Below are 19,327 nucleotides of genomic sequence, written 5' to 3' on the forward strand. Positions count from 1 at the left end.
CAAGTCGCCTTCACCCCAAAATGGCGGAAATGCAAGGCCGCTGCTGGCGCAGGTGTTGCAATGGAACATTCTGTTGAGTGTTGCTTCTTGTTAGTGTATATTCTTTGAGGTCAAGGTGCTGTGCATTGTGGTAATTGATGTGACATGACGTCACTTCCAAAGGACCAATGAACATGACTGACCAATTTCATGGAATGTGAAAATGAATCTCATTGAATAAATAACCTTTAAATTAAACTGGTCATCAGCACAATCCAATTGGTTTGGTAATAGCAAAAGAAAATTGAATGAAGTGATCTCCAAAAAATAAGTACTTTTTGACTGTAAATAAAATTGTAAGGAGTAAAAAGTACTCTTTTTTCTCAAAAAATGTAATCAAGTAAAAGTAAAAGTATTGACTTTTAAATGTACTCAAGTAAAGTAAAAATACCCAAAAATAATACTTAAGTACAGTAATCAAGTAAAATTACTCAAGTACTTTACACCTCTGTTTATGACTGCTGCTGTGTATGCCTAATAATGATGTTTTAATGAATGAAGCTAATCAAAATATAAAGATTTTAATAAATAAAAAATTATTCTTACTATGGCTTCCAGATTTCAACAATTAAATTACATTTACATTTAGTGACTGGTATCACTGCTGTGTATGTCCAGTAAATCTGTTTTTTAATGAACAGATTCAAATATAATCTTAAATGTGGTTTTATGCGCACTGTAGTGACCTGTAATAGAGCAATTGACCCTTCGCGGGAGTTTGATTGACAAGCGATCTAACAAATCATAACGCAGAATCCGCCATTTTTTCCGACATCCTCTTGAGAAACCTGCGCTGGCTAACTCAGGCGGATGATCTCGAATCGCTCTCGCGGTACTTTAAAGCCATACGTCACAGTCACATGACATCAGCGCTGTCTCAAGTCGGACAACATTTCTTACCTGCATGCACTGCTTCAAGTCAGCCGCCGATCGGTCTTTGCGGCGCTGCATCAAGTCGAACAAGCCTAGCTTGTAACCATTTTACAGCCCACGTGATCAAATAGTCGCGCGTGCATTTTGGCAACGGAAGTGGTGTTGTTCCCCAGTGCTGGCAAAATAAGAACGCGACAGAGCTCGAAATAAAACGAGAATTAACATTGGTTTGGCTTTTCGGAGATTGCCAGAACTGGGATTTAAAATGTTGTAAAAGCGGCGTGGAGACAGCATTTTTATTAGGCTTCAAAACAGGTGAGTAAGGTAGCCTATTTTATTGAACAGATAAATTGCCATATGTAACTAGAGCTGATTGTAAACCATTATGTATTGTGAAGGTTCTTTTTGTTATACATAGGCGACATATATATATCCTACATAGTGCATGGCAGTTGAGTGCACTGGAAGCAAGGAATTCGGACACTGACAAATCACGTCAGAGAGCTGTCGCAGAAACTTTGTCACATACATTTATCTTACATGTAGCTTGCTTTAGAAATAGATAACAGTCATAGTGACTTTAGTTTGTAATTATACATACATACCTCCGTGCCAGCTTTAGTATTGATGGTAGCTTATATTAATGCAATGAATATAGATTTGATTTTCCATGGGTTCATAATCATTAAAGCAACCATAAATAATAATAATAAAAAAACGAACATCAACAATAAACACATCAATTACATTAGGCTATTCTATGTATTTTTGTAATGTACTAATTCTAGTATCTTTAACTAACCTGTCCAAGCATTTTTGATCATGTGCGTTTAGCGCCATCACCCGACCATTATAATGAGATGAATTCATAAAAGAATCCCTTCTTTCTCGTTTATTTAATTCTGACATAATATTCGACCACAGATGTTTTTCGTGACTTTTCTCTCTGTAAAATTTGGTATCGGCAATTAGGTAGAAACACTGATACGGGGAAAAATAAATTAATTATGTGTGCAAGGACTGCCGTTTTTGACCCTGTTTTTATGTAAAGGAAATGGAGTCAATGAGTCAATTCCGTCGACTCCTACAGTGGGAGTCAGGAGTCGGAGTCGACTCCAAAAAACCTGGAATCTTACACACCTAACAACAACAAATTGTTCTTTCGCAAAATGCATCCGGTTTTGTTTTTAACCACTAGAAGGCCAAAATGTCTGTGAATTAAAACGTAACGCCCAACGTGGGGCTCGAACCCACGACCCTGAGATTAAGAGTCTCATGCTCTACCGACTGAGCTAGCCGGGCTGGCTGAGCACGGAGCGAACAGAACTCTTTTCACTACCAGATCCTTCGATGTTTTCTGTTATTACCGCAAAGGGTTAAAGGCTCAAAACTGCGTGACGGTAGTTTATCACGTTAAAAAATATATATATTCAGAAAAAATTTATCCAGTGAGTTCCTTATGCTACATAAGTCAGTGGATAGTATTACTATCGGGTAACCTGCGTATGTGAGACATTGACATTCACTCCCATTTCGCTCTCTGCGCAGTAACTGACTGACACTATTACATTTGCAGCTCAGAATCTGGATTCGCAGTTCATGAGAAGCCATTTACGAGCCAGCCGAATTTCCACTGCAAGGTAAAAAGTTATTTTTCTTAACTAAGTTAATAACAGGAAAGCATTTACACATTTTTAAATGTAACTTACTCATGTTAGGTCACACTGTTGAGAACTAACTTTACTAACGTTATATGGCTGAAGTAGCGACATATAAATGGAATGAAAAACTAACGTGATTATATCCAGATTTAGTTTTTGATAGTCGTCCAGCTTGCATATGATGACTTGATTTTTTAGGTCACACGGGAGTTGCTGGGTTGTTATCCCTATAGGGTTTTGGCCCACCCGCCCTTCTCTGAAATAATTATAAGAAATATGAGTAGTTTAAAAAAGAGTTAACATTGGTTCTCAACCAGGGAGTCTCAACAAACTTCCAAGGGGTCCTTATAGGCTGACTTAAATTGTTTAAAATAAGACAAAACAAGCATTAAAAAAAGCTATAGCAACTAAAAATCAAGATATTTCTTAGTAATTGGTTATTTTTATAACACACATATTTCCGGTTTCACAGATAGGGCTTAGCCTAAACCAGGATTAGGCCTTAGTTCAATTAGGATATTTAAGTAACTTTTATTAATTTACCCTAGTATAAAACATTACTGGTGTGCATCTTGAGGCAGAACAATAGCACTGGCCTATTTTAAGATATGTCAGTACAAGTTACTTTCAGTTAAAACAACTCAAACATGCATTTTAGTCTAGGACTAGCTTAAAGGGATAGTTCACCCAGAAATGAAAATTTGACATTTATCTGCTTACCCCCATGGCATCCAAGATGTAGGTGACTTTGTTTCTTCAGTAGAACACAAATGATGATTTTTAACTCCAACCGTTGCCGTCTGTCAGTAGTATAATGCATGTCAATGGGAACTCCATCTATAAGAGTAAAAAAAAAACATGCACAGACAAATCCAAATTAAACCCTGTGGATCGTGACGTCACATTGTTGTCCTAAGACACGAAACGATTGGTTTGTGTGGAGTTAAAAATCATCATTTGTGTTCTACTGAAGAAACAAAGTCACCTACATCTTGGATGCGCTGGGGGTAAGCAGATAAACATCAAATTTTCATTTTTGGGTGAACTATCCCTTTAAGCATTGTCTGTGAAACCAGGCCTTTATTGGGTTGAAATTTTGAAGATTGAGATCCAAAATTAGAAGTCCAAAATGTGAGCAACAAATGTTTTGCAGTGTATTTATCTTAAGCCTTGTGTGTTTCAGCCAGTTTCCAAGACACCTCAGTCCCATTTGTTTGGGTTTTGAACAAAATCAAATGCAAATACACATCAATTACAGCAAATGTCTTGTTGTTGTATGTTTTGCAGGTACTGATAAAACATGACATACTAATTATAAAATAATTTAACTCGGAAGTTGCAAGTGTTGGATGTTGAAAGTAGAAGAGGAAAATGTTCATTGTGGTTGTTTTCAGAAAATGTCCCAATAAGGCAGCGTTTCCCAGCTGCAGCTGTTTGCGTCCACAGAGAATTGTCCTGATGATGCTGGCAACACACTGCTGTTCCCCGTCAGAGGAAACGGTTTGACCTTTTCAGGAGGTATGTGTAGCCTATAGACACGCAGACACACACATGAAATCATAATCTATAGGGGCCATTCTCACAGAAACGATCAATAAATGTTCAGGTCATAGAAGGTCCATGTATGTTCTAGTAGTTAAATGTATTAATTTAAGTTAAATCAAGTACATTTAAAATTATGGGGAGAATAACAATAATACATTGTAAAATAAAAATTCCACTTTAATTTTGATTAAAGACAAGCATTTGCAAAAAGCTTAAACCAAAATGTGTGTTATCACACATTAGGAACTTCCCTATCATTTGTTCCATTGTATGCATTAGTCTGTACTGCCATCTAGTGGTCATTATACACAGCCATCATAAGTGGTAGAACATGAAAACATGCTAAATAAATTTAATGAAGCCTTTTTTTGATAATAATCATAATAGGGCTATGGTCACATCTGTTGTACTAACACTTTCTATTATCAATTGTCCTTTGTTCTGCTTACCTTCACATGAACTGCTTCGGTTTTGAGAGTGGTGGTATCCCCGTCTCTGTGGCGCAATCGGTTAGCGCGTTCGGCTGTTAACCGAAAGGTTGGTGGTTCGAGCCCACCCAGGGACGAAAGTAACTTTTGAAGTTGTGATTAAACCTGTGCTTTTGTTAACTAGATAATAAATACCCCTGTCCTTTCACATGTTTTCTTTTCTTCAACTCATTTGAAGTTGTAGGGGAATTGCATTTGTGTATAGGGGAACCCACCCAAATTTACGTTTTCTGTGTTTTCTAATAGATATTGAGACTATTCTATTAACATGACTATCATTTAAACATTTGTTTTGTCATAAACTAGCAAACTTAAATTGTTTTAGTTTTCACTTGACTTTTTAACATTAAAAGTCTTAAGGTTTATAAAGAACATGCTCCAAATATATAAAATAATAATTAATATAAATGATTCACAATTTTTTAAATAAGCACTTCGTTTTGATTCTTGTTCCTAACTAATTCTAAACTGTGGATGTAAATGGATGTATTCTGAGTACAATAATGTCAGTAAATGCAATTTTATAGGAGGTTCAGTGAATTTGTAATCCTCATTTGTAAGTCACTTTGGATAAAAGCACCTTCTAATGAATAAATGTAAATGAGCTCTTAGCTGAGTGGGCTTATTAGGAACAAAACAATGGTAAGCCCACTTCACAAAAAAGTAATGTTTCTGGGTGATAATTACAGAGCATCAAATCTTATATTGGCTCAAGAAGACTTTTAAATATTTCCATTTAACAGTTTTTATTATTTTGTTGTTATTCTGCTGCATCAGTCTTTGTGAGCATCAGTCAGGCAGTGTTGTTTGAGTTGCAGATACTCATCAAATCCAAATTCAGACTACTGAAGTGACAAATGAAGTAAATCACATTAGGTTGCTTTAATTAATTAATTTTATAACTTCAAAATACGTTACAAAAAACATATTCACTGTAAATCAATTAATTTATTTAATACTTTCTTTCATTTTTATATTTAAGAACATATGAACAAGCAGGTTTATACGATAATTATGTTTATTAGGGTCACATTTCCCATAATTAAAAAGCAAAATGGCTCTTATGAAAGAATAATGTACGACTTTTATGTAGGCCAACTTGAATTTTTTTAATGATATCCATATATATGTCCATTTATTTGAAGTTAAGAACATAACTAACATGAAGTTAGAAATATATGAATCTGTTGTTGATGTAGTTCATCATAAATCATAATACAATGAGAAGTGCTGAAGGTTAAAATACAAGAAAAAATTAAATATGTATTAGTCTATTGTTGTTACTTCTATTGTTGTTAATTGTTGCACAGTTACTTCCTGGTTGTCGTTAAGACAGTTCGGTCATTTCCGGTGAACTGTTAGCTGTTCATTCTGTAGTCACTGTACAACGACACAAAACCATCAATGGTTGACTTTTTAATGTTGTATTCATATTTTAATGCAGTTTTCACATTTACCTAATTTGCAAATAAACTAGTTTTATTGATTGCAATAAAGATGAAGCTAATAGGACCGTTTAAAAATGCCTTGTCTGTAATTAGACACACACATGCATTTTTTTCCCCCCAGCACTTCAAATGTTATTTTGGGTGTGATGTGATGACCACAATTATTTTTTGTTTATCCTTCTGAGATTGTCCCCTTTTTTAAAATCGAACTATACAAAATGCAGGCAATCCAACATTTGATAGAAAACACTTATAATAAAAAAGACATTAATTACCACTATAACCAGCAGGTGGCGGCAAAGTAGCATTTATTTGTGAATATAAGCCATTTCCTGTAATAGTTTTCCCCTTAGTTTTGCTTTTTAATCAATATTAAACATTATAAAATAACATTTAAAATGTTTATGTCAATGTGAAGTATGAAGTACTCACAAAATCTCATGAAAAACAATTAACTTTTCTTGTGAATGAATGACACAGAAAGCGAGCACGGCTCTCTTTGTAATCACAGCAGCTGTCAGTCAATGCAGCGCAAGATCAATGATTTCAGCACACTAAAACTCACATTTTATTCAATGAATCTAACTAAAGTGCACAATAAATATTTAAATTTTGATGCTTTTTTCACACGAAAGTGTGAAAACTGATGGTCGAATTGAATTTAGCTGAGGAGGAACACTGAGGTACATCTTTATTTTTTTATGTTGTCTAACGTTTGAATAACTAAATTAATACCATGTCTGACAATTTAAGTGACTATATTTTTAATATAAAATAAGTATGACACTATTGATGCTCAACAGCTGGCTTATTCCGCCGCCTCACAGCAACTGGCTGATCAAGATACGACGCGTGGTGATTGGCCAAAGAATCCTCACAAAGATGAAGCTAGAGAACGCCATTCGCTCAAAGATGAGATTTATAACAATAGACAACATACAAGGCTGAACAACCAGGGGTTTTCACGCCTTCCAGTTTGAAAACTTCAGTTTTAATAGATTAATTTTTAAAAGCATAAAAAAGAGGGAAAAACAGAGAAATAAGGGAAGAGGCCAAGATGGGAAAAGAGAATAGTTTTTTTTTTATTGACTTTATCCTCCAACACCAATGTTTTTGAAAGTCTACATTTATAAATTATATGTTTTATTATATTTTCCTATACATTTATATGGGAGTAAAGTTGATCACGAGGTTCCCAGGTCAAATCCCACTGTTACCAGAAATTAGGGTTTGTTATTTTTTGCTATGAATTATGTTTTATCATTAAAAATCACATAAATGATTTTCACATTACTCAGCGATTGGCTCTTGTCCAATCTCACAATGGAAAGCGAGCTCAGCGGTTGGATGATTTGCTTTCGTTTTACATACACGCTCAAGCGACAAAATACAATGAGTGTAGGGAGCGAGATTAGTCTTAATAATAATTCACGCAAAAGACGATGCACACATGCATGAAGCCTAATTCACGTGCACAAAGAACAAGGCGTTTTGTGGTTCAATAATAAAGTCATACATTTTAAACATTCAAAATATTTTGTGCACAAGAAACAAGTGCAAAACTATGCGCCCAACGTGGGGCTCGAACCCACGACCCTGAGATTAAGAGTCTCATGCTCTACCGACTGAGCTAGCCGGGCTTGTGCTCTGTGTTTTTTCAAGTTCCGTTTTTTTTTTTTTTTAAACAATGATATTGACATTTACGTACTTCCTTGTTGATTGGGAACAGTATACTTTAATTTATTTATTTGGGATTTTATTTGTAACTCGTAGATAGAACAGTGCCTAACATAAACTATGAGAAATATATACTCTTAGCCAACCTTGACCAAAAATAACATTATTTCCATAGATTTTACACCTGTTAGTCTAAAAATACATGAATGAAAAGTCGTTTTGAGGGCTTTAAAATATCCTGGGGAAGTATGATCAGGCCTCCTAAAACAGGCTAACCATGATTCTCCAGTGACGTACGAGATTAAATAGGTTTTATAAAAATAAATGTGTCCTAAAAAAGAAAAACATGTCCTAAAGTTATAAAGATGTGAGTTTGGATGTCTTTTAGTCCACTTGTACGATATTGCACTTCGAGCGGCGGATGTTCGTTGCGCGCATGCGGGAAAGCACGAAACATATGGTGCGTTCAAGTCATGTCGGAAAGATCGTATTTACGAGCAGAACCGACATGAACGCCACCACAATGTCGTAAATACCAGTGGGAAGCTCGTAATTTTTTTAAAACTCCGATCTATACGAGTTGGGGGCGTGTCAGTCAGAAACATAGCGAAATACCACAATACTTGCAGGTATTTAGCCGTGACATTGTCAGGCTTTTCTATTTACAACGAAGTAAGCTGATTCCAAGCAAAAATACGATAGCATCACAATATAAAAATGTAATATGTAACAATAAATTTTACAATGGCTTCATAAATTAATTAACAACATAAAAAAGCAACATACAACTAATGCACATTCTTTGCTCTACATTTTCTAGAAGCAGAAGTGTTGTTATTTTGTGTAATTAATTTAGAGAAGGCACACCGCCATCTTACTCCGACGAAAGTGACTTGAACGCACCTACTGTTGTACACACGACTTCCCACCTCGTACATACGAACTTCCCAGGAAGACTTGAACGCACCAATAGAGCCAACTCACAAACCATTATTTAATCTTACTTCAGCATAAACACATCGCTAGACAGGTATGAACATAATCTAGCTAATATTTATAGTTTATTTATGGCTGAAATGCTGCATGCATGTAACAAAACAACGTGGGCCTATTTATCATAATGTACTTAAAAAAAACATTTAAAAAATGTCAGAAAGATATCAGTTCTGCTGTTGTTCATAAATACCAGCAGTGTTGTTGTACAGTGAGGACGCTGTAAATAGTCATCAGTGAGTCACATGACAATAGTGTGCTGTGAAAGTAAAACCTGAGATGATTAAAAGTAAGGTGATTTCCAAACAGCTGGTCAAGTATTGTTTTAGAGAAAGACTGAACGTTTTTCTTTCAGTTTCAATAGCTAGTGTTGTTTTAATAATGTGTGAGTGGCATTGGTGACTCTCCGTTTATCACAGATAGCCTTAGAAACATAAATTACTGATTTACCCAAATGGATTCAGGCATTTATCATGGTGACAAAATGTAAGTATAAATAATTTTAATGTCCATATGAATATTAACATATACAAGTCCTTCTGTGCCTTCCAGTTTGAAAACTTCAGGTTTAATAGATTCATTTTTAAAAGCATAAAACTGTGAAGATACTCAAACTACTAAAACTGTTTCAAACCCTCATCTATTTCAGACACTCTACAGTGGGACACAACACATTTTTGGACAACACCATCCTCTAAATATGAAATAATAGAAGATGTTGCCAAGCAGACAAATGCAATGTAATATCATGGAAAACATGAAGGTTGATCCCTTTGGAAAGATTCTCAATTTTGCTACAAGAAGCATGTGAAAGGACAGGGAAAGCCAAAAGGAGAATGACTTTGGTTTTTGAGGATATATTATAAAGCACTAACCATCTAAATGCCTTTTATTTGTGTTTTTCAGGGGATTTTTTGGATGTAACAAAGACAGTGAGACAGTGTCCTTGTCTGTGAGGAGTCAACACAATCCGAAACACAATCATGCCATAGCTAGCATGTGATCAGGTCTCTCTTTAGTAACTATATTTAAATACACCTCTACATTTGAATGATTTCACTTTATGAAACTGTAGAAACAATTTGCAAACTCTTTTTAGAGTTTAAATGATGTGGTCAGCACTATAAACTAATTTTATGGAAAATATATGTGACCCTTTTTATACACTAGGGGCCAGTTGTTCAAAAGTAATCTGATCGGATTTCGGCCACTGGATTGGATAAAAAGGATTCTGAAATCAGATTAGATCACAAAATCCAATCCTAGTTTTAATCTGGATCAAACCTTCAGTTTGTGTTGTTCAAAACTTGTCAGGATAACTTTGATCCAAAAAAACAGGATTATCCTGATCCCAACAGGGGGTAGGATTTCAAGGTGGATTCCAGGAGGAAAATGTAGTAAAACTTTAAAACTGGTCAAAAAATACAACATTTATATCATGTAATATACATACACATTTTTTATTTTGCTCTTGATTAGTTTAACTGTTAAACAGAGGCTAGCTAGACCCTCCCTCCGCCTCCTCCTCCCCTCCCATCCGTGCTTCCTGAAACAGTCATGAACGTGCATTTAAAATCATTCTTGTCGCCCAGACAGCAACATAGTGTGGGCCAGATCCGGCCCACCTCTGGTATATGTGGATTACACGCGGACCAGGGGCATATTCTTCGTACCTCGCTTAATACATCTGAGATGATTTGACAGATGCCAGATCTTCTAATCGTGATAACTGAACTCTGGCTAATTTGGTTCTTCAAACGAATTTGCAGATTGGATTAAAATATCTGGATTAAATTGTCTAAGATTACTGCGTGTTCTCGTGTTCCATGGAAAGGGCAGATGTATCGATACACGAAACCACGATCAGCAATGCAGCGATTGGCTGGAGTCAAGACGGCAACGTAATGACATCATAGAATGAGAAAAGACACCTGACGAAAAACTTGACGAATTTCTAGACATTTATAAGGAAACAGCCAAGCGAATAAATGACAGAAGAACGACATAAATGTTATAATGGATAAATCAAATGTGCACTTTTTTTTTTTTTTTACTTGATTACCCAATTATTTAGGCTATATTCACAATTTCTAGTATTTGTACAGGCAATTTTTTATTTCAATGTTGTAATTAGCAACTAATTTACCTTTGAAGCATATTTGACAGCATTAATTAAAGTTTCTTAAGGGTCAAGATCAAGTTATCTGCATCTCCTGCGCTTCATCAAGCCACTCCCATAATATCTGTCGCGGTTCAAATGCACAAATGCATGTACGGCATAGACATCTGTACATCATGTGTGTAAGACTCCAATAAAAATTATTACGTAATTATTCCCTCACGAATGAATCTCTCAAAGAGTAAAACTGTCGGTGTCTATATTATGACACTACACGGCATTAAAGTATTATTTGCAAATTTATTTTTAAATCATTATTATTGTCCCTGGTTTACATTAGGGTACTCTTGTGGGAAAGTGCTTAAAAAGATGCAATGTAATCCTGTTTACATGAAATAAGCCTGCTCCCGAGCAGGTTTGAGCTTACGGACCTGTTGCTATGACAGCAAGTCCAGGATGAGCGTCGAAGAACCGAACAAAAGAACCCAAACCTTGCTTACTCGTGGTATGCTGGTTCCAAAAATGCGTCCAGGGGGGTATTGCACAAAAGCAAGATAAGGGATTAAGCTGGGATTTTCCAGTTATCCTGGCTGAATTTAGCCCTGACTCGGTTGCATGAAGGGAGGCTAAATTAATCTACATTAAGTTACTATGGAGATTTACACTTTGCAGATAGCCTGCTCCGGAGCAGGCTAACAACCAGGCTAAGCTGAGCAGGCTAACAAACAGCTAAGCTGTTATATAGCCCACTGAATCATTCTTAGACTTAATGCTGATAACAATGGAAGCACTTGGGAGAGAACTGTCAGGAGACTTATTTCTTAGCACAGAAGAATACAAGAGGATTACCAAATCATTGTTTTAAGTGTGAAAATATAGCAAAAGTAACACAGAAATTCAAAATCAATAAACCTGTGACAAGGCCCCTGAAACGATCAGGCCTTCATTTGTAAGCTTTCATTAAGTGATGAGTGATTTTTTTGCTAGACAAAGAGCAGGAGAAATACCAAGTGAGTGTTTCAGAGCCAGCAAAAGCTATGAGAAGAGTGACAGAGTAAGATGCAGCCTGCTGAAGTGGCATGCATGGTTGTTGTCCACACTGAAACTACCCACTGTAGTCAAAGCACAATAAAGTCAGCTAGCCTTTTCCAAGGCCCATATTTAATCTATATTCTGGTCTCATATATATATATATATGGAATTCAGGTTGATTAGGACACTTTTTGCTATTGAAATGACTGGGAAAAATGTCCTAATCAACCTGAATTATATATATATATATATATATATATTTGTGTGTGTATGTTTTCCTTTCTTACTGGCTAAATGTTTTGTGCCCAATATTTAATTAGATTGTTTTAAAATATATGAATACATTTCTCTCTGGTTTTGTTTGGCAGTAGTACTCTTTATGGTTATTAGAAGAGCAGAAATTAAAATCACAAAATTAAAAATTAAAATTAATATGCACAGACTAAATTTTAATTGGTAAGATGAATCTAAACTCAGTAATTGTCCCAAAGTATATTGATTTACCCCATTACAATAGTCCATTTACAGTTACTATCATAAAAATACACTTACTTGTAGGTTTGAAAGTGTACATAAGGCACATTTAAGTCCAACATCAAATATTTTAGCGAAATGTATATTTTAGAATTATTGCGCTTCTATTGCGTCCCGTCTGTTTAGCGCGCATGCGCGCAGCAGCGCTCGTTCAATGTGAAGTTTAGCCTCAAAATGGAAATATTTGCATGACTTTCTGACATTTACAGATGGAGAATAAACTTGTGAAAAGTAAGTTATGCACTAAGGAAAACACCATGTCTCAAACGCATAAAATAGCACAAAATGTATGCCGTTTCCTATGGTGGATCGATTTGATCCATGATCGACCTCTAGGGCTGCTTAAGAAAAGCGTGCACGCGAAATTATCTTGACTAGGTAAACCTGGATCGAATTAGCGGGACTGCGTGAACTTCAATTACCTTTTATGAAACCGTTTTAGCCCAAACTCATTTGTTAGGTTAATTCAAGTCAGGTTTTGGAGTTTAATCCTCGCTTTTCTTAGCATCTTTTATGAAACAGCCCTCAGGAGTAAATTCAGTCAACCCAGAGTATGTTCCCGGTTAACACACAAGACATTCTCAACAGAGCGACGAATTGATGATTCACCATGGAAACAGACGCTAAGAAAAAGCGCGCCATTCTACTTCATTCTTCTTCTTTTGTTTAATGGCGATTTACATAACCTACTTGGTGCACATCACCACCTATTGGGTGGTTATGCAATCATTTTTTAATCTTAATATTGTTTGTTTGATGCTAATTATTAAATAAGATCTCACATATATGATATGTATTTTATTATAGAAATTATAGCATAGAAAATGTCCTGTTATAAAGGATAAAAAGCAGATCCATGTGTGAGATGACAATAAAATACATTCATATATTAGAACTGAATAAACAGTTATATATTGTATAATATAACATTGTGTATATAACTGTAACTATATAACAAATTTAGATACATTGATATAACCATATTGATAATATAACATGCTCTCTGAAAAGGGTAAAGGGTTAGTTAGTTTAAGAGGAATTCAGATGCAAGTTGCTATGGTTACTTACATACCCTAAAAGTTACCTCCGTTTTTGGAACCGAAAGTTGAGGTTATCCGCTTACTCACTCTTAAACATACCCAGGTATGTCACATAACCTGCTTTCTGGAATACCCCCCAGCAGTGTTGTTGTACAGTGAGGATGCTGTAAATAGTCATCAGTGAGTCACATGACAATAGTGTGCTTTGAAAGTAAAACCTGAGGTGATTAAAAGTAAGGTGATTTCTAAACAGCTGCTTTCTAATGTTGAATAGGTCAAGTATTGTTTTGGAGAAAGACTGAAAGTTTTTCTTTCAGTTTCAATAGATAGTGTTGTTTTAATAATGTGTGAGTGGCATTGGTGACTCTCCGTATATATCACAGATAGCCTTAGAAACATAAATTACTGATTTACCTAAATGGATTCAGGCATTTATCATGGTGACAAAATGTAAGTACACACTAAAAACTCCTGGGTCAAAAATAACCCATAATGGGTTATTTTTGACCCAAATCCTGGGTTAAAAAGGGACCAACTAATTTCTGGGTTATTTCAACCCAGAAAAATGGGTTATTCTTTTTGACCCAATTTCTGGGTTAAATACCTGACCCAAATTTTGGGTTAAAATAACCCAAAATTGTAGTTAATATAACCCAACTTCTGGGTCAAAAGAGCAACCCCAATATCTGGGTTGAAATAACCCAGAAATCAGTAGGTCCCTTTTTAACCAAAGGTCAAAGGTCAAAAATAACCTAACTTGGGTTACTATGCAAGTATGCCTTATTTCAGAAAATAAAACTTCAGACACTTACACACTTCAAGCACTTTTACATTTTTTATTGCATTAAATTAAATTAAACTTTACATAAACTCTACACACTTAGACCTATTTATCTTAGGTCACACTGTAATAACATTAGACATTAGAAAAAATAGAAAAACAACTCATTCTCTCTCAAACATTTGACAACATTCAATAACTGGATTGAACTTGAGGGACAAGAGTTTTGATAGTGTCCTCATCTAAGAGAAGAAATGCCTCCTCATCTCTGTCTTCACCTGAAAGACAGAAAACAAGACAACATGAGTATTGTTAACAAGTCGAGACAATTGTGAACCACTCACCAGACACTCTTTGATTATCAAGCTAACAAATAATCACTTTTAAGGGAATGCTGTTGTTTTGTTTTTTTTTGTTTAAAAAAAAAAGCAAAAAAAAAAAAAAAAAAAAAAAGTGGCCCAATTTGCTAGTTAACTAATGTGGTTCTTTTGCAGCATTACCCATTTTGTGTGAATGACAGTCTATCCTGTCCATCTTTTCTTTCACTAACAAGTGTAATGACATTAATGCAAAGGTGAATATCTGGCCCATTATTATGCATAACAGCTTAAAGACAAGGCACAAGTATCTTTTAACTATAAGGGTTATTATAGAGATGCATTCCCCACTGTCAAAGATGTTGTGACTGTCACAAAATCTTGCACTGACACATTTAAGTCATATTAAAGAAAAATATTTAGGTATAGAGAGATGATATGAGGGCAGTTAAAGGGATAGTTCACCCAAAAATGAAAATTTGATGTTTATCTGCTTACCCCCAGGGCATCCAAGATGTAGGTGACTTTGTTTCTTCAGTCGAACACAAATTATGATTTTTAACTCCAACCGTTGCCGTCTGTCAGTCTTATAATGCGAGTGAATGGTAACACAATTTATAAGAGTCAAAAAATATGCTTAGACAAATCCTAATTAAACCCTGCGGCTCGTGACGACACATTGATGTCCTAAGACACGAAACGATCGGTTTGTGCGAGAAACCGAAAATTATTTATATAATTTTTTACCTCTAAAACACCACTATGTCCAACTGCGTTCAGCAATCGCTTAAGCCCCGTTCACACCGCAAGTCTTAATGCTCAAATCAGATTTTTTGCTCAGATCCGATTTTTTGTTTTAGTGTTCACATTACCTTTTAAAATGTGGCCTATATCTGATTTTAGTGTGAACTGTTTGAGGTTTCAAACTAACCCGCATGCGCAAAAGAACAATAACAATGACATCAGACGCAGCACGCGGTTGCACTAAAGTTCGGGAGGTTATGGAGGAAATAAGCATTTTCGCTTTTATTTCAAAATGTTTGTGTAATGGAAGCCGTAACATTAATGAGCAGGTGCTGAAGAGGAGAAGAACGAAGAGAAAGAGAGCAAAAACGGAGCGGTTACGGTAGGATCCTTCTAGTTTAGCTTGAATTGAAGTATCTCCCCATATACTAATTAGGTCTAACACCTCACTCTCCCTCCATTGACTCGCTCCATCGCTGTTCTCCATAACTAGTCAAGTTTTTAATGTTACTGTCTGTGTCTGTTGTGTCTAGGGGTAACTCGCCGGCGCATAATTGTGACAAATGTCGACGTAGATTGACGTAAAAGTCGCATCAAATCCGTCTCGGTTGTTCACACTGCGGTCGCATTGAAAAAAAATCAGATCTGGGTCTGATTCAGGACCACATATGTATGTGGTCTAAATCTGATTTGAAAAAATCAGATCTGGGCAAGATTTGAGTGTTCATACTACCTCTGAAGAAGTCTGACCTGGTCACTTGACCCAAAAAAAAAAAAAAAAAAAAAAAAATCAGATTTGGGCCACTTTTACCTGCAGTGTGAACGGGGCTTTAGGTTTCTCGCACAAACCGATTGTTTCGTGTCTTAGGACATTAATGTGTAGTCACGCGCCGCAGGGTTCAGTTTGGATTTGTCTAAGCATATTTTTTGACTCTTATAAATTGTGTTACCATTCACTCGCATTATAATGCTGCGTTCACACCAAACGCGAATAGAGCGTCAAATTCGCGTCTACCGCGTCTAGTTTGCCGCTTGAACATTTTGAATGCATTCGCGCGTCTAGAGTGAAATAGACCGAGGCGAAATCCGCTTCTTGTGGGAGGGGCAAGTGCTAGGCGGTTGTCTGTTTGCAAGATGGCTGATGTTGATCGTGCGTTCATCGAGAGAGCTACCGCTTTGTATTTGCTCTGGAGAGCAGAACAGCGGCGTAGGGGTCAGCGTCGCGGGAAGGCCGCGGGTCGATAAATGTGTACGTGACTCAAAAGTGAAATGTGTATTTACAACTTACCAGGTAGCCCAATCTCCTCACCGACACTCTTCCAAGCGAGGTCCTTTTTATTCCTGTCTGAAGTATGAACTTGTGTCATAAATCTCTGGGTGACTGCTCACTGATAATATCAGTCGTTCCTCCATTTTGAATGAGTGACTCCGGGCGGGCCTGCCGCCACAGCAGCAAGCAGGCTCCTGATTGGTTAACGCGGCGCGCATTTACGACAAAGTTCAAATTTTTCAACTCGGGCGTCAGACGCGAATTCGCGCACACGCTAAACGCCTCATTCGCGCCGCGAGACCTCCAGACGCGCGTAAACGCGTCTTTACATTGAAATCATTCGCGCCAGACGCTCTATTCGCGTTTGGTGTGAACACAGCATAAGACTGACAGACGGCAACGGTTGGAGTTAAAAATCATCATTTGTGTTTGACTGAAGAAACAAAGTCACCTACATCTTGGATGCCCTGGGGGTAAGCAGATAAACATCAAATTTTCATTTTTGGGTGAACTATCCCTTAAAAGAGTAAAACGCTCACCTCTAAAATCAGCTCAGACATCCGCCACTCAGTTAGCTTATCAGCGACAAAGCTGTCCATTTAAAAAGACCTGGAGAAAACAATAGAGGTTAGCAACAATTTGAAGACTTGACACACTTCTTTAACTTTGACTACTTAAGCCCGTAGAGCACTGTATAATATGATAAGCACAGCGTAGCTGGTTAACATAACTCAACTATTGTGTTGCCTCGTCGCTCTAGCCGCAGCTAAAGGGGGTCGCACACCGGAAGAGAAGCGTATTTAAAATTCAAACACATTATTCTCTATGAGTGTACACACACCGGCGGCGCCATTCGGCGTCTGTCCGCGGCGCCCAGCAACGGTTCAGGACCTTGTTCAAAATCCTGCAGCGCCACAGAGCGCCATGTACATAGATTTATATTAAATTTACACTTATTTGTCTCAAATCGTCATTAATGTATATACTGACTTCACCATGTGCTGCAATATAAAGTTAGTTTTACATTAATTTACAGAAATCAGCTGCATGAATAAAAATTGCTGATGTTATTGTATTTTCAGGTGATATTCTCAATTCATTCAGTTAACGGACGCTCTGAGGTAAAGTGTTCAGACTGCAGACTCAGCAACGGTTGTATTTAATTATACAGTACAATCATAACATAGTACTGACATTATCTTAATTTCATAATGTCCTTAAACATAACAATATTGCTGGCCATAAACTGAGAAAGTATGCGATACCTCGAGTTGTCCTAGACGCGGCGCGGCGCTTCTCGTCCGGTGTTCGACCCCCTTAACGCGGCATGGAGTCGCCACTAGCTGCACTGTACCTGTCGTATTATTACCAGTATTATAACAATGAGATAAGTACAGCACAGTTTATGGAAAATAGAATTTAAAGACCGTGTAAAGTAAATTCAGTCATTTTCTTCTAAACACATTAAATGGGTCATACGTTTCTCAACGATGTGTAAAAAGCATTTCAACCATTTTGACACCTAATTTCATGAACTTATCGTTATTTTTAATCATTCAAATGAGGCTGGGTGGTTAATAACACTTTCTTATTTAGTCTGACAAACTCAAAACACATATTTATATTGACTTTACACGGACTTTAAACTAGTTAGATGTTGTCGCGATATCCGCAGGCGGCTACATGCTAACCACAGAATTACCACGGTAAGCCATGGTCATTTTTTCAACAAATAGTGCTAAAATAGCAACGGGGACATGGACACAGAAAAGTTTACGTTACATTGACACTGAAAATACTTGCTTACCTTGAATACGCGACGAAGTTGCACCGAAGAAGCCCAGACCAAAACGGATCGAGTGCGTTCAAGTTCAAGTGACGGTTGTTTCAAACGACTGTTGTGAGAAAATTCCAGAACAACAGCAGGGGGCGGGGGGAAGGGGCGTTAACCCAGAACATGGGTTACTCTTTGAAAAATAAACCAGAAACCTAAACAACCCAGGAATTGGGTCAAAATATTAGCCCTGTAACCCAGAAAATGGTTACTCGCTGAAAAAATAACCCATAATTTTAACCCAACACAAATAACCCAGAAAATGGGTTAAAGAAATAACCCAGGAGTTTTTAGAGTGTATAAATAATTTTAATGTCCATATGAATATTAACATATACAAGTCCTTCTGTGCCTTCCAGTTTGAAAACTTCAGGTTTAATAGATTCATTTTTAAAAGCATAAAACTGTGAAGATACTCAAACTACTAAAACTGTTTCAAACCCTCATCTATTTCAGACACTCTACAGTGGGACACAACACATTTTTGGACAACACCATCCTCTAAATATGAAATAATAGAAGATGTTGCCAAGCAGACAAATGCAATGTAATATCGTGGAAAACATGAAGGTTGATCCCTTTGGAAAGATTCTCAATTTTGCTACAAGAAGCATGTGAAAGGACAGGGAAAGCCAAAAGGAGAATGACTTTGGTTTTTGAGGATATATTATAAAGCACTAACCATCTAAATGCCTCAGGGGGATTCAGGGGATTTTTTGGATGTAACAAAGACAGTGAGACAGTGTCCTTGTCTGTGAGGAGTCAACACAATCCTAAACACAATCATGCCATAGCTAGCATGTGATCAGGTCTCTCTTTAGTAACTATATTTAAATACACCTCTACATTTGATTGATTTCACTTTATGAAACTGTAGAAACAATTTACAAACTCTTTTTAGAGTTTAAATGATGTGGTCAGCACTATAAACT

The 19,327-nt window shown here is 36.5% G+C and overlaps 2 long non-coding RNA genes and 3 other non-coding genes across 6 annotated transcripts; 2 read left to right on the forward strand and 3 right to left on the reverse strand.

Annotated features, from left to right (window-relative positions):
- The first annotated feature begins 1,798 nt into the window (after positions 1-1,798).
- Positions 1,799-6,538, forward strand: LOC125264474. 2 transcript variants are annotated; one of them, XR_007184086.1, is made up of 3 exons: positions 1,799-2,406; positions 2,489-2,552; positions 3,968-6,538. It is a non-coding gene; the product is annotated as an uncharacterized LOC125264474 (long non-coding RNA). The 2 variants fall into 2 exon arrangements; XR_007184085.1 differs by lacking the exons at positions 1,799-2,406; positions 2,489-2,552 and adding exons at positions 3,520-3,580; positions 3,757-3,860.
- trnak-cuu lies at positions 2,142-2,214 on the reverse strand. The gene has a single exon. It is a non-coding gene; the product is annotated as a tRNA-Lys (tRNA).
- On the forward strand, positions 4,610-4,683 carry trnan-guu. The gene has a single exon. It is a non-coding gene; the product is annotated as a tRNA-Asn (tRNA).
- Positions 6,539-7,621: 1,083 nt separating the features above from the next.
- trnak-cuu lies at positions 7,622-7,694 on the reverse strand. Its single transcript has one exon. It is a non-coding gene; the product is annotated as a tRNA-Lys (tRNA).
- Positions 7,695-14,271: 6,577 nt separating this feature from the next.
- LOC125264475 lies at positions 14,272-18,521 on the reverse strand. The gene is made up of 3 exons (XR_007184087.1): positions 18,369-18,521; positions 17,101-17,170; positions 14,272-14,508 (listed from the first exon to the last, which is right to left on the reverse strand). It is a non-coding gene; the product is annotated as an uncharacterized LOC125264475 (long non-coding RNA).
- Between the last annotated feature and the right edge of the window lie 806 nt (positions 18,522-19,327).

Source organism: Megalobrama amblycephala, linkage group LG3 (assembly GCF_018812025.1).
Source record: "Megalobrama amblycephala isolate DHTTF-2021 linkage group LG3, ASM1881202v1, whole genome shotgun sequence".
NCBI classification, from domain to species: domain Eukaryota; kingdom Metazoa; phylum Chordata; class Actinopteri; order Cypriniformes; family Xenocyprididae; genus Megalobrama; species Megalobrama amblycephala.